The sequence below is a fragment of the Lepidochelys olivacea genome, assembly GCF_965140295.1.
Source record: "Lepidochelys olivacea isolate rLepOli2 genome assembly, chromosome: 4".
Taxonomy (NCBI): domain Eukaryota; kingdom Metazoa; phylum Chordata; order Testudines; family Cheloniidae; genus Lepidochelys; species Lepidochelys olivacea.
In genome coordinates this window covers 38,389,412-38,404,991 of record NC_140414.1, presented here as the reverse complement: position 1 = coordinate 38,404,991, position 15,580 = coordinate 38,389,412, and the positions used below count along the sequence as shown (strand labels likewise).

The following is a 15,580-nucleotide window of genomic DNA, read 5'->3' as shown; positions in this document are numbered from 1 at the left end:
TATTTAATCTCTTATTCATTCATTGATTTACTCACCTAGTCTGCCAAAATTCTAAAAGACGTGGGGGAAGCAAGCACTGTATGTGCACGCAAATAAGTATGGAAGAGAAAAAAGCCTAGATGCAACTGGGGAATATGTTGAACCTATTGAGCCCCAGCTACAGAAGCTGTTCTCCACTTGCAGAGCTCTGTGGAAGATTGCTGTGCAAACGCTGCCTGCTCTGTCCCAGAGTGAATCCCCATTCAACTGTGTGAGCTCTCACTGGTAGTGTGGCTACACATTGCATCAGCAGAGGTGAATACATGCACACAGGTAGAGGGTACAAGAGACTAGACAGGAGAGGATGCACGCAGGTAAAGGGTACAATAGACTAGACAGAAGGGGATGAAAATAAATGGGGAAGAAAACCTGTAAGATGACATACTATATATAACGGACAGGTGGCATTTATTGAGTTTACTGGTCTATACATAGTTTTTGTGGCTGATATAACTGTGTCATTTAGGAGTGTGAGCTTTTACTTACTAGAACGACCCCTCATGTAGATGCAGCTATACCACTTTAAAACTATCTTGTACCAATATAGGTTATAGAGGTATAATACCAGTATAATTAAAGCAGTACAACCCACACATAAGCTATATTGGTCTAAGACAACTTTGTATTAGTATAACTGTGTCCAAGGTGTAGCTATACCAGTATAATTAAAGCAGTACAATTTGTGTGTGTAGAGAAGCTCTTTGACTTCATGATACCATACTGAAAAGCATGACATTTAAGCACCTTTTTCAATAGATTCGAAACTTCTTCCTCTGGATTAAAAAAAAAACACCCCACTAGATACCTTTACTATTCACAGTTAAGCAGTCCTTGAGTTATGTGTTTGGGGATGAAAAGATGCTGAATGGACTGCAGTCATCCTGTGATTTATTCATATGCATGTTCTATAAAGTCTGTCATTTCTCATTAAGGGCCTGACTTGTAGTCCTCATTCAGTCCATATTTTCACTGACTGCAACTCTCCTTACTCTCATTTACACTAAAACTCCTTAGTGCAGTGTTTCCCAGACTTGGGACGCCACTTGTTCAGGGAAAACCCCTGCCGGTCCGGTCCGGTTTGCTTACCTGCCGCGTCCGCAGGTTCAGCCAATCGCCGCTGCCACTGGCCGCAGTTCGTCCCTCCAGGCCAATGGGGGCTGTGGGAAGTGGTGGCCAGTAAGTCCCTCAGCCCGCGCCGCTTCCTGCAGCCCCCATTGGCCTGCAGCAGCGAACCGCAGCCAGTGGGAGCCACGATCGGCCGAACCTGTGGATGCGGCAGGTAAAAAAACCGGCCCGGCCCTCCAGGGGCTTTCCCTGAACAAGCGGCGTCCCAAGTTGGGGAAACACTGCCTTAGTGTCTATGAAAACCTGGCCCAGAGTATTGGTTGAATAAGAACAGCAGGATTGGGTGTTTACATAAGGAAAGAAAGCAAGAAATCTTTATGGTATGTGCTATGAATTGACTAAAAAGGCAGAGAGGGAAAAGTCCTAAAATCTGGTGCCCCTTTGAAACTCTTGCGTCTAAAAAACAAAATCACATAATCTTTTCTTGTTAACTGTGTGACGTGTTTCATGATTCAATTGTATTCATCTAAGCTAATGTAACCTTTCATGACATGGACTTGTAGAAATTACATTACAAGTAACCGGATTCATTTCCATTTCAGTGGAGCTTGTGAAACAAGCAAAATTATTTTGTAGCAATGGGGAAAACAATTTAGCAGAATGCACGTCTAGCATAGAAAGTTCATAAATGTCGTATTTGGGTTGAAACTTTTTCTGTCAAAAATGTCATAACCTCATAAGAAAGAGAATTAAAATCCCGTTATTTTAATTTACATCTAGCCACAAGATAAGTAAAGTTATCATTGAAATTCTAATTAAATAGGATGATTGACTAAGGTAGGACATCAAAGAAGAGAAGTGAATATGATAAGTCAAAGTCTTATTAATTAGTCCGCGTGGAAGAAATTCCAGGACGTCAAGCTGAGGCTGCTGCAAGGAGAAAAAAAGCAGACAAGAAAATGTGTGTTTCTTTGAAGTTAGGAACTGAGATGGTGATGGAGGTAATTGTGTCTGACTGGATCCAGTAATGAAGAGCCGTAAATCAGACCTAGGAATCAGAGGAAAGATTCTAGTAACGAATGTGGCTACCTCCCTGCTGCGAAGAAACAGAATGCAGAGCCGACTAATTGACCCAGTCTATCTCCCAGTAGCTCTCTGTTATTATTTATTAATTTTTAATTTCTGAATTATTTACGTTCTGGGAAATTATTTTTGACAGCCTGTTAGGCGCGCCAAAGTTAATGGAGGATGAAAGGACCGGTACCAGAATTAGTAGGGATGTAGTCACAGGTTACTGAATTTAATGATTTTGGAAGGGAAAATTGATTTCACACAATGTGTCACTTTATACTACTTTAGGGATACACCAGCTATTTGATTAATTGAGGAATAACCAACTCAAAAGTATATTTGAAGTGTAAATGAATTATAGTGCTCAGCTGTTTATTTTTCTCTTTTGCTGATTAGAGCACCGAGTTTGCTTAAAGTTGCTGAATAAAACCAACATAGGTGTGCCCCATTTGTGTACCTGCTTAGTTCCTCCTTTACCCTGGAAAAAAAAGTCTCACCGTCTGGAGGAGACCTGCAATCCTCCTATTCTCTGGAGGTGAAATTTAACCTGTCTTGCACTAAACTCAATTAAATGGGCTCTGTGTAAATCTCCACACAGTAGTTGTATGGGATGGAATACAACACCCAACATGTGGGCAGAGCATGGGGTTAAAGCACGGATCCTCCTTGGAAGCCAGCACAGCCTCTTCCACCTAAGCTGTTGTAGTGGCCACTGGCCTCACACATCACATATGCAGGGATTCAGTCCACTGTGTCAGCAATTACGAAGACACGTAATTGCTGACACAGTGGCATCAACCTTGGTCCAGCCCCCACGCTCCTATCTACACCAGTCTATGTGTGATGAGTGCAGATGCCTTCACTTCAGTACACAGTCAGTGCAGGATTCGCTCCACTCTGCCCTGAGATCCCTACTATGAGGCTACAGTGGGGCATTCATAATTGTGCAGACCCTTTGCATTAGCTACATATTATCCTTCATGTGAGATGCAAATTAATTTTGTTTGTAGCTCATGTCACTCTGTATAAAACCCCTCTTGCAATAATGTACAGAGGATGCTGGGAGGTGCTGCAGGCTATTTGTTTGCCACATTACTATATGATATACTCACAATTTCCAGAGCGGTTTGTGCTGGAAACCTCTCCACAGTTCTTCAGGATCTCCTGTTTTGTCTCATTTATGGATGTGTCTTAAAGTGAGGAACATACTTATTTTTAACCTACATTATAGAGCAACTGTGTGCTTCAGTGTCCTAAGCACAGGGCCAGGAGGGCAAGATCTACAGAATTCTAATCCTCATTCTGACACAGTTTCCTTCTGTGGGCTTGGATAAATCACTTAGGGCCACATGTTCAAAAGTGGCTACTGATTCTGGATGCCCCAATTTTTGAGTGCCCAACATAAGACACATTAAGCTGTCTCAAGATGAGCACTCAAAACCCAAGGCAATAAAGTTGATTAAATTTTCACCCTTAATATCTCTGCTTCCTATTTCTCCAGTTGCAAAACAGGGTAATAATTTATACTTACCTATCTTGGAGGTATGTTGCAAGGAGGATAATTAATCAGTTAAGAGACCATATGTGCTATGAAAACGCCAAGCACTGAATAAGATCTGACTCAAACAATTTGGCCACATGGTAAAAGAAAGCCCGCCAAGGCAGAGAAGAATGATCTGGGCTAGACTCTGTTCCCATTGAAATAAATAGCAAAACTCCCTTTGATTTCAGTGCGTGAGCACAGGACTGAACTGTAACTTGAGTAGACAGCAGGACAAGAGCCCAAGGGAGCTGGTGTCCCACTTTGAGGCCTAAAGAACAGTGAAGCATTAGCAAATGCACCAAATATTGGGCAAGGGATGATGAAATGTCAATCATGAGTCAATTTTTCTTTAAAAATATGTATTTGTGCTCTTAAGTTAAAGATCAATGAAGAGGTACAGGAAGGATTTGCAGGTGAGATAGTCTAAGGGGTTTATAAGTCATTTAAACATCTCAGCTTATTTTTCTGAGCCGTTCAGGAGCACTGTGAACATTTCTTTGTGATGTTTTACTGACAGGAACAGGCAAGGTTAGTCTGGGTTTATCTGTTACTTTTTGGATTATACCACTGGCAATTAACCATGCAAGGAGGATCAGCTAAAAGAGGGTGTTATGTGAGATGTCTGACCTGTGGCCTCTACTTCAGGGATTGCTACTTTATCATTTTCTCAGCATGTGCAGCCTGGATTGGCTCAGGGGACAAAAACCTGAAGTGCAGACTCAGGGTGTTCTTGGGTCTCTTAAATGTGTTAGAGAGATTTTTTTATTGTAGTAATTAAAAACTGTTCAGAGAGAGACGGGGAATGCATATGAGAAAGCTGAAATACTGTACAAGGATGTAGATTCTGTAACAACCTCAAATATGCCACTGTAAAGCAGACCCATTACAAAACTGCTCATTTTGGTTGCAGTGAAACCTTCTAATTGGAACTACTATTAGGAAAAGATAAAGGCCAAGTTCAGTTCTTATGCAACCCCAGTGAATTCAGTTTGGGTTGCACATGAGTTATTGAGACCAGAATTGACCCCCCTGCATTTTCTATGCAATGTTTTATCCATTTAGACAATGGATGAAAAACAGTGGGGCCATATCTTCAGCCAGTATAAATCAGCTAGCACCTTTGAAATCAATAGAGCTATGCGTAATTATACTAGCGAGGGATTTGGCCCCAACTTTTCAAAATAGTGTATGGAAGAGATGTTCATAACCCATTAAAAAAAAACCCTTAAACACCTCCCAGGGTGCATTTAGCAAGTTCTCCCTTAAATGTATGTCTCAAACAATTGCAATTAAGCATTTAGATAATGAAGATTTTTAGCATGCACTCCAGCTTACAGAGCATAATACACATGCTTTCCTAGATCACAGTGCTGGCTTCTCCCTATTTCAATATTAAAACAAAGGGGTACAGTGCCCTGGGAATTCAGCTCACAACTCCAATTAACAACAACTAATTCCCCGTGCTGAATATTTACCCCTAAGTGTTGGCTAGATATAATAAGTCATGCATTTTGCATTTAAGCTCTTAATGCCCAGAGGATAACAAAAATCCATTTTGATCACTTTTTATTATCATCTGAAGAGAGAAGAATGCATCACCCCATTAATCATGTACATTACTGAATTAAAAATATGAAACAGACTGCCCCTCCCCCATTACCACATCTTTTTTTTAAAGAGGAAAAGAGGGTGACAGGATCATTTTGTTTCATTTGCTTTTAGCTAAGTAAATGTTAAAACGACGCAGAACTAGCTGTCTTGTACTGAAGGATGATCTATGGACTGAGACTCTGAAGATCAACATTTAATTCTCAACTCTACGGCAGACTCCCAGTGTGACCTTGGGGAAGTCCTTAAATCTGTCTGTGCCTCAGGGTTCCCTATTTGTAGAATGGGGATAATAATATTTCCTTTCACCCACCTTTTGTTGGTCTTGTCTGTTAAGACTGTATGCTCTGTGGGGAATGAACTACCTCCTGCTAGGTGTTTGCACAGTGTTTAGCATAGTGGGGCCTCTAGGTGCACCAAATAAATAATAAAATAATGATAATACCAAAAGTGGCAAATAGGCCAACCTGTCATTTCCCTGAATAATAATAATACTGTATATTATTTGTGCTGCCTGGAGGTCTCAGCTGGGATCAGATCCCACTATGTGAGGCATTATATAAGCACATAGTAAGAAACAGTCCCTGCTCCAAAGAACTTACAAGCTAAATTGGCAAAACAGATTAAGGCTGAGAGGGGAAACAGAGGCACAGAGAGATTAAGGCCCAGATTTTTAAAGGTATTTTGGTGTTGCTCTGCTCAGCACTGCAAAGCCTATGTGATTTAGGAACCCAAAGCTCATTTTTAAAAGTGGTTTAGGCACTTAGTCTTCAGAACAATGCTTAAATACCTTCAAAAATGTGGGACTAAGTGACTTGCCCAGGGTCACAGGGCAGGTCAGTAGAAGACCCAGAAATGAAACTCAGATCTCTGGAGTCACAGCTGAGTGGCCTAGTTGTTGGCCCATAATGCCTCTTTCCTCAAAGTAAGGATTTTTTGCTTAATGTAGAGAAAACTGCCTTTGTACCTCTAGATCACAATACAACCGAAATAAACCTCAGGTTTGGTTTCTAATATGTACCAAGGTGGAAATGCTGAAAAGGACAGCAACATCATCACAGGCACACTGGGAACCAAAGAATATCACGCTACTATGTGATCCAAAACTTGAAGAACAGCTGTCTGCCCTCCCTACATCAGTGTGTTGCACATTCATTTAGGGCTGAATTTGACCTCCGTGCTCACACTGTGGGGTAGTTACAAACCTGCACAGCCCCAAGGAAGGCATTACTCATTGATAGATAAGAGAAGAACAGTAAGACTTTAGACAGCATACTGCAGAACATTACTTTTCTCTAGGGACTAAAAATTACTAAAGTTTGGAGCTGTCAAGAATGGGGCAATGAATGTGGTATAAATACTTAATCTAGCTAGATAGATAGTGTTACAGCCTGGAAATAAAACAACTAAGGGCTATCTATACCCATGCAATGTGCAACACATATGGAAATTTGTTGTAAAAAAATTAGATGTTGTGTGTGCAACAAGGAAATGATGCTATACAATACAGTGCCCATCAGCCTCCAACTGCACTAAGCAGATTGCATGGTGGTAATGGCTAATTCAAAAGATTCTCCCTTTCTGCTTTGTAAAGAAAAATACAGCAAGTCACACTGCTTGCTAGCAATACAAAACTTCCCACTGTAACAGAAAACCTGGATCAATAAGCTAAGGCAGCCTTAGATATCTATGCCTATGATCAGCTGGCTACATGTATGGCACAGAACACACAAAATATTTCTACAACATTATACCTCACTCTGTGGAGAGAAACCCCCTGGAGATTTTACCTTTTCATGAGTTTGTGACAAACTGGTTGTCTCAGTTAGGCTTCTCCTTGATGAGCTGCTCCTTGTACAGGACTCCGAGATGTACATGGACACACAAAGGGCCAGATTTTCTTGTGCTCAGTTCTCAACCTCAGAGCCAAAGATTTCCAGAAGAGCTCAGCACTCAATGTGGCCACTTCTTTAGGTGTCTAAATGGGAACTGAGTGTTTTCTGAAAACGCTGGCCTAATGGCCAACTTCTGCTTCATCCGACATACCAGTGACAAGACTTTACACAACAGTACAGAATATTTCTGCCATGCTTGGAAGTGTTTTTCTGTGGACCTCTCTATTCTGTAACTGGAGGATGCAAGCAGATGCTTTTTGTACCCTGCTGAAGAAGTGTTTTGGCCTTATCTTGTGCTCAAGCAGATTTTAGCTCATTCTGTACTTTCCCCACAAGACGGCCCCCATTAAACAACAAAACGAGAAATACTGTGACAGATGGCTGCAAAAAGGGCTCTGTGTATAACAAAACAATAAACAAATTAACATGATACCTCAGGGTCAAACTTCCCACATGCTGGAAACCAGAAGAAAACAGCAGCACTAATGATTTGTTTCTTTCCAAAGGCTTTAGATTTGTAAGTACTTGGAGGAGATAGAAAACAAGCATTAAATTTTGATTAAAGGGACACTGTCTGCTTATTTTAGGCTTAGAATTTAGCCCTTCTTAAAAAGCAGGGGTGGGTAAATGAGGGGCTTGTGTGTTGGATATAAATATTTCCTTGCAATACTCGAACCCAAATATATGATCATTCTGCTGGTATATGAGAACCATCAAGCAAAAACCATTAGAAACAGAAAGTGATATTGTCCAGTCTAGTTCTACTGTTGAAGGGGAGTCAAGTGCAGAAAGTAAACACTATTTGACTTGTAACATTCCGTCATATGTAGTAACAACGGTGTTATTAGTCTGACAAGGATTTTAAAAAACACATGGTGTTTATTTTAACAGTGACCAAAAGAACCTAAGTCCTGTTTTCAAAAATGATTCCAAGAAGGGAGGAATGTGAGTCCTACTGACTTTCAATGAGAGGCTCCTGTGCCTAAGTCACTTTTGAAAATGGGACTTAGGCTCCTAAGTCAGTTACACACGTCTGTAAAAGAAAAGATACCGAGTAAAATTCAGTGTCCACCCAAGTTCTCTACAGCATCTTCTCAAACCCTAGTCTCCATCCCCTCCTCCAACATAGATATTGGACCCACAGAGAGGTCTCTCTGGGGTCCACAGAATGAGAAAGGGACATGGAGGTGTCTGACTACCTATATGGTAGCCACCACTGTCGTACCTGAGCCCTTCACAACATTCCTGTGAGGTAGAGCATGGCTATTATCCCAATTTTCAGATGGGGAACGGAGGCACAGAGGGGCTAAGTGACTTGCCCAAGGTCATACAGGAAATTTATGGTGGAGCAGAGGACTGAATGTGGATCAGTTGAGCCCAGGTTAGTGCCTTAACCACTGGGCCATCCTTCCTTTCCCACCTTCTAGGGGAGGCTAGGTGGCCTATCAGGTAGCATGCTAGACTAGGACTCAGGAGACCTGAATTCTATGCTTGGCTTAGCTAACCAGCCTGCTGGGTCACCTTGGGTAAGTCATGTCACCTCCCTGTGCCTCAGTTTCCCCAGCTGTAAAATGGTGTTAAAGATACTTATTGTCTCCCCCCATCAAGCATCCCGTTGTGTGAGAGGGAGGGGATCCCTGTGTGGATGCTGCCTTCCATGCTCAGATATTGGGGGACGGGGGAAGGGAGGAGGGGCAGGGCACTCCAGGTCCCTGTGATTTCTCAGCCTTTTTTTTTTTTTTTTTGGTCTGTTTGCTGAAAGTGCAGGGAGTGATCGAGTTTTAACCCTGTCAAGTTGTCCTGCCATGGCTCAAGAACAGACTGTTAAAAACCAGGGCACAAACCCCGAATTGGTTGTGTGTTCTGTACATTTTCAGAGGCCAATCACAGCACAGGAATGCAACGTGTCCTCCCCGCTGATGCCCCAACCTGCAGAGGTAGCTTTGTGGGAGGGGAGAGCACTCCTGCTGACAAGCGCCGTTCCCACAGGCGCTTTTCATCCACAAAACTTTTGTCTTTTGGGGTGTGTGTGTGTGTTTTTTAACACCTCTGAATGACAAAAGTTTTATTCAGTTCCTAGTGTAGACAAAGCCTTTCACTTGCATCACTAATCTTCCTGGGTGTGTGTGTAAACAACAAAGTCTTTTGTCCTCTGTAATGTTCAATAATAGTTCATCTGGTGTCAATGAGCCTTCCTTGTCCGATAGGACATAACACCTTCTGTTGGAGACCAGCATTTCACACTAGTTAATGTCTCTCTCATGTCTGGTGAGTTACACAGTCACAGAGGCTTACTCTACAAATGCTTAAATATAATCTTACAATGTGGAATACAGACATTATAAGTGAGATTAACGCACGCAACAACTCGCTAGCATTCAATAACGTCTAAACACCAAATGCATTCTTACAATCCTAATACCTATTTTAACGATACTAGTAACACAGCTTATGCTTATGCTCAGATAAATTGGTTAGTCTCTAAGGTGCCACAAGTACTCCTTTTCTTTTTGCGAATACAGACTAACACGGCTGTTACTCTGAAACCTAGTAACACAGGTGAGCCAGACTGATTCCAGCTATGTATTTGTCAGTGTTTAGTTGTGACATGGGGACCTTGACATGAGCTGGCTCCTGATCTACCAGTATCATAAATACACATGTAAATTCAGATCCCTTTGAATTGGCTTTTCAGCTTTGGGTTTGTTTGTTCTGTTTTCTGAAAAGACTAGTTATAGCAGACATTGCAGATTGTCTATTTGTCTGTGCAAACTTCTCATTCGAGTCCTGCCAGCATGTCTCCCTTCTGACTTGCAAGATATCACAAACCATGGTTCTCTTGTACCCCTCCATTATCTCTCTTCAGCAGTTAAAACCAATCAAGCTGTGACACGGATAAAATATCCTATCACTAACATGAGATCACACAATTCATTTCCCCCTGTGATGTATATTTGACTATATTTGAACCAAAGACTCCAAAAGTAAAAGGCTATACTATAGCATCTTCCTGCATGTCACCACTTTAACACAGCCTGGCACTGTGTTGGGGTTTTGCACGCGAAACACATTGTTAGGGGGAAATAACAGCACGGTGAATGAAAACCACATCCTCAGCTGGTGTAAATAATCATCGTTTCATCGCCTTCAATAGAGCTATACTGATTTATACCAGCGAAGGATCTGGCCTCACGCTCAAAGAAACATTTGGCCTCAATCATAGCAGTCCACTGCAAGGAAGGTGCAACTGACCTTGGCTACAGATACACAAAGTTATTTCTGCTACAATTATTTCTACATTACCTTTGCCATTTTTATTAATTCAAATAAGTCCTTTGTAACCTGGAAGAAATGGCCAAACAAATCAAAGAGGAAAAGAATGGTGCCTAGACTTGCTCACCTAAATACACACAAAGAGCAACAGAATAATCAAATAACCAACCCTGTGGCATAAGATACATTTTGAGGGCAATGGAAGTGCCACACACCAAGGGCCTTGTACATCATTTAAGGGGTGCTTTCCAGTGTTATTAAATATATATTATATAACCTGCCTCTGAGATGATAGAGCTTAGAGGAATGTTGAAACACAAATTGAAAACTACTTGTTAAACAAGGTTAATTTGTTCTTATTCCACATTATAAAATAGCTTCAAACACTTCTAAACTAGGTCATTTGACTGCTCTGAAAGTATATGGTACAAGGCAGCCGTCTTTAGCAACAAGTTTATTGGAGAGTTTGATTGCATCCCAAAAGCATGATAGATATTTCTGACCGTATCAAAGAAAATTCAACTGTTTTATCAAGGCACACTAATGAGACAGTTTGTTTAATTGAAATGCTTTAAATTACCATGTAGTACAGCATGAAAAAATCATTATTTTCATTAGATGAGCTACTCGTTAGCCAAAAAATCCAAGTTACAAAACATCACTGCATGAGATAATAAATATGTTGTAAAAAACTTTAAAATCAGGCTATTAAGAGGAATTTTCTTTTAAAATATACAGTGATGTTAGTTGAGTGCAATCTCTAATCATATAAATCAGGTTTGGGCTGTGCTTAATTTGTGCCAGGGCTGAGCCCTGGCACCTCTAGGTTTGGCAGTTCAGAGCCCTGGCACCTCTGGCCTTGCTGCATCAGTTAGGAAAGTAAAAAAATTGCTTGAGCCCTGACACCTAATTGCTCGCGCCCCGACACCTCTTTCATTACAAATTAAGAACTGGATTTGAGTCTTTGAAAAGGACACTCTGATACCCACAGACAAAGGTCCTGATTCTGTTGTTACTGAAATCAGCATCAAAACTCCTACTGGCTTTAGCTGGGGAGGGTTTCTTTGATAATTGTATGTCATTATTCTGTAATAATAGCAGCTTTGGTAGCAACAGGTGAAGCTTAGAAGATTCTAAGGGCTTATCTACACTACCACTTTTATTGGTACAAGTTATGTCAGTCGGGAGTATGAGTGACATAAGTTACACTGACAGAAGCGCCGGTGTGGACAGCACTATGTCGGTGAGAGAGCTTCTCCCGCTGACATAGCTACCGCCGCTTATAGAGGTGGTTTTATTATGTCAACAGGAGAGCTCTCTTCTGTCGGCACAGAGAGGCTACACAAGCAAACTTACAGAGGTTCAGATGCATCAGTACAGCTGTGCTGCTGTAAGCTCACCAGTGTAGACAAGCCCTAAGGTTCAGAGACTTGTCTGAAGCTTATCCAGATGGTTTAAACTTCTTGGCTGAGATTCACTGCTTTGCACCTTGTGTAGTCTCTCACACCAGTGCAAAGTGGGTGTAAAATGCTCCCAAAACAGAATGGTAACATTTTACACCTATTGTGCAAGGTGCAAATGTCTACACAAGGGTGCAAGGCTGTGGAGGATCCGGAGCGCTTTGGAAAATTTCCACTGTTTCCTGTTTATGGATAGGCTATGGTAACAGCCTCTCTCATGGTACGTCAGCACTTTCCGATCCTGGGTGGAAATGCAGAGGTGCATGAAAATAAAAAAACAATGAAGAGGGGGAAAAAAACCAAACTCCTCATCCTGAGCTGTGGGCTAGATTCCTGCTTGGCTCAATACACCAGCGGGAGGGATAGCATAAGAATATGGCACAACTACTGCACAACATGGCCCCGGGAGCAAGTTCGTCATTATTTCAGTGTTCTAGATCAGGGGTCCTCAATCTTTTTCTTTCTGAGGACCCCCCAACATGCTATAAAAACTCCACAGTCCACCTGTGCCACAACAACTGTTTTCTCCATATAAAAGCCAGGGCCGTTTTTAGGGGGTAGCAAGCCGGGCAATTGCCTGGGGCCCCACGCCACAGGGGCCCCTGTGAAGATAAGTTGCTCAGGCTTCTGCCTCAGCGCTGGGTGGTGGGGCTCAGGGCTCCGGGCTTCAGCCCTGCATGGCAGGGGTTAGGCTTTCTGCCCTGGGCCCCAGTGAGTCTAACATTGTCCCTGCTTGGCAGCCACCATGAAATCTGCTCGTGGCCCCCCAGGAGGCCCCAGACCCTTGGTTGAGAACCACTGTTCTAGATTAATGAAGACATTTTACCCTCAATTCTCATTTTAATAATAATCCCCTCCCTACCACAGAGCTACACATATATTATTTACTTGGCATCCACACAGGAGAAGATTGGGACAATCCCTAGAGTGGTAGATCTTTTAGATAACTTCACTCATGCTCCTCCTCCTTTCTCCCCCCTGCCTGAGTAGCTCAGTAACACAGAAGAGCATACTGATTGTAGATGGTGGTCTACTTACACTATGGGCCAAAATCAGGCCCTATGCAATATTTAGGTGGAAATGAGCATACAGAAGATGCTGCCAATGTGACAGTAAAGTGAGCCAATATTCAGGCCTGCCCAGGAATGGGCACACCACCCCTTTCCACCCCACTGCTCAGATCACTCCTGACAGAAACACACACAACCCCAACAAAGCAGGGTGCACAGGAGATCAAATCCCTGGAAGTAAAAGGCAGGGACCACCCCTTCTCACATCCTGCAAGGCTCTCTGCAGAGTGTGAACTCTGAAGGATTTGGGGGACAGGGTAGGAAAGCTGCACTGCACCAGGTTGTTTCTTCCTTTCCATTTCTGATGTTGAGCTTTTCAAAGTTGTGTGAGTTATCGTCCGCTCTTCTCTTTTTATGTGAGTTTTGTTAAACGCTTTTAGAATCTCTTTTTTTTCTCTCAGGGGCCAGCAGGGATGTGGCTTGAAGATTAGTACTAGTGTTAGCTCTATTTAATAGGCCTTTTTTATCCCATTTAAGTAGAATAAAGAAGCTTCATTTGTTAGCTTAAAAAAAATCAAGACTTTAATTCTTGATTATTGCTCCCCAGAGAGCCCAGCTGGAGTTCTCTCATCATCACTGATCAACTCTGAACTTTTTGTTGTTTGCTATTCAATCTCAGTTACTTTCATTGTTTTAGAGGCTTTCAGCATTACAGAGACAGAGGATGGGACTCCAACTACAGGATGGGAAAGTCCCCACAGCAATAGGGAAATGTGACATAGGATTCAGCTGCAGCCCTCTTGTCCATAAAGACACACATTTACATTAAATTAAAATTAATGAGTTGCATATTTTAATGATAGTGGTAATCATTCTGCATGGATCATTCTCACCATAATTTTAAACTTACTATTTCTTCTTCCTTTTTTTTTTTTTTTGACAGATCTTCAACCAATTTCTCCCATTTCATGCCAGTGAAGAGATTTTATTTGGGACCAATATAAAAATCCCCTCTGATTCTGGAGACACACTGTTAGTAAACTGCTCTGGATCACCATCTGGTGAACTGGGACGCAACCTCTGCTGCATTGAAATAAATGGAATGGAACCTGCTTATGCTAGGGATGAATTTACTCCTGTGGCTTTTCCAATTATAATTTTTTTCTAAGAGGTCAGTCAGTCTATTTGTCATGGGGATCATGATGGATCCCAGCTTTGCAAACCACTTTGCTAGTTCAGAAACAGTTCATTCAGTCTTTTTACCTGATTGCTTGTGCCTGACTGCTTGGAGCCTAGTGACTAAACACTAGGGTAGATTTGTCCTGTGAGTACCATCCCTCATCCAGTGGCTGGATGTGCTTTTGATGTGTTCATGTTAAGGTGGCTGAGACTCAAGCTGTGATCCTAAACATATGTAGGAAGCTGTCATAATAGGGGTCCCAAATAGAAGCCTCCCCAGAACCAGCACAATTATGAGCTGTCCGAAGCCTTTCTTATCTGCATGTCACATATTGTATAGTTTAGTAGCATACCAAACCCTTTTATTCTCTGCACTGGCCTCTGGAGGTTTCAGAAGTAGTCTTGAAATAAGACGGTGAGTTCCAGGGTGAGCAACCTCTCCATTCACTTTTCACCTTAGATTCCCACACCTGTAATCTGTAAAGTCTTCTGTTTCTGGGCTTCTTGTCTAATGACGGTGGCTGCATGACAGAATCTTGTGTGACTGAAGAATGTCATTGGCATCACCTCACCAGGATGCAGCACAGGGGTATCATGGAGGGATTTATTTTTCAGAAATAATGCGAAATGTGTGAAATCTATTCAGACATTATCTTCAGCAACAAGATCTTACATCTGCAGGGCTCAGCTATGCCTCCACAGAGGCTGAGCCAGGGTGCGGAAGGGAAGAAGGGGCACTGTCCAACTAGCAGTTCCTCCAAAGGTAATAGGGATGTAAAATAGCATTTAAAAAGTTAACCGCTTAAAGGATATCATTTTAATCATTTACGTATTTAACCAATTAAAGGGAGAGGGGCTGGGGCTGCTCCAGCTGGCCCGGGGCTGGGGTCGGGTTTGGCCGACTGGCCAACATAGCTGGGATTGGCCAGCCGGCCAACCTGGGGCTTTTAGGGTCAGCGAACTGGCCAGCCCGAGGCTGCTGGGGTCGGTGGGCCGACCAGTCCAGGGGGTAACAGTGAAGACGGGTTAACAGGTAAGACTAATGTTAGCCAGTTAATAGTTTACATCCCTAATAGGGGAGCATGCTGGGCAGCTGGCCTTTCTACGTCTCTCAAAAAGGTGTAGTGCAGTTCTGCTGGCGTTCAGGAGAACGGGTAATAGATGCATCACATGCAGGTGCCGCTCTTTCTGGAGCTGCTAGCACCGCTAGCAACCTGACCCAGCGGCCCTGACTTGCATCTGCCAAGGTCCGCAGCTGAACTTGGCTCTCCTCTTGCTATGGGTGCAGTAGGAGACAAGAGCAGCCTGCATCCTCTGCACTTGCCTGTGCTGGAGCAGCCACAATTTGACTCATTTAGTATCTTTTATCCCGAAGCAGTTTGGAAATTATGCACACATAGGAATCTCAAAGACACTCTGCGGCAAGGAACCACAGTG

The 15,580-nt window shown here is 42.5% G+C and overlaps 1 protein-coding gene across 1 annotated transcript in view; it reads left to right on the top strand.

Moving 5' to 3' along the window:
* The window catches only part of LOC311519225 (uncharacterized protein), a 40,250-nt gene extending 26,167 nt beyond the window's left edge, over positions 1-14,083 (top strand). The window contains exon 4 of the transcript XR_014711232.1: positions 13,908-14,083. The gene's annotated coding sequence lies outside the window, so the exon portion shown is untranslated. The remainder of the gene's footprint in view (positions 1-13,907) is intronic.
* The last annotated feature ends 1,497 nt before the right edge of the window (positions 14,084-15,580 follow it).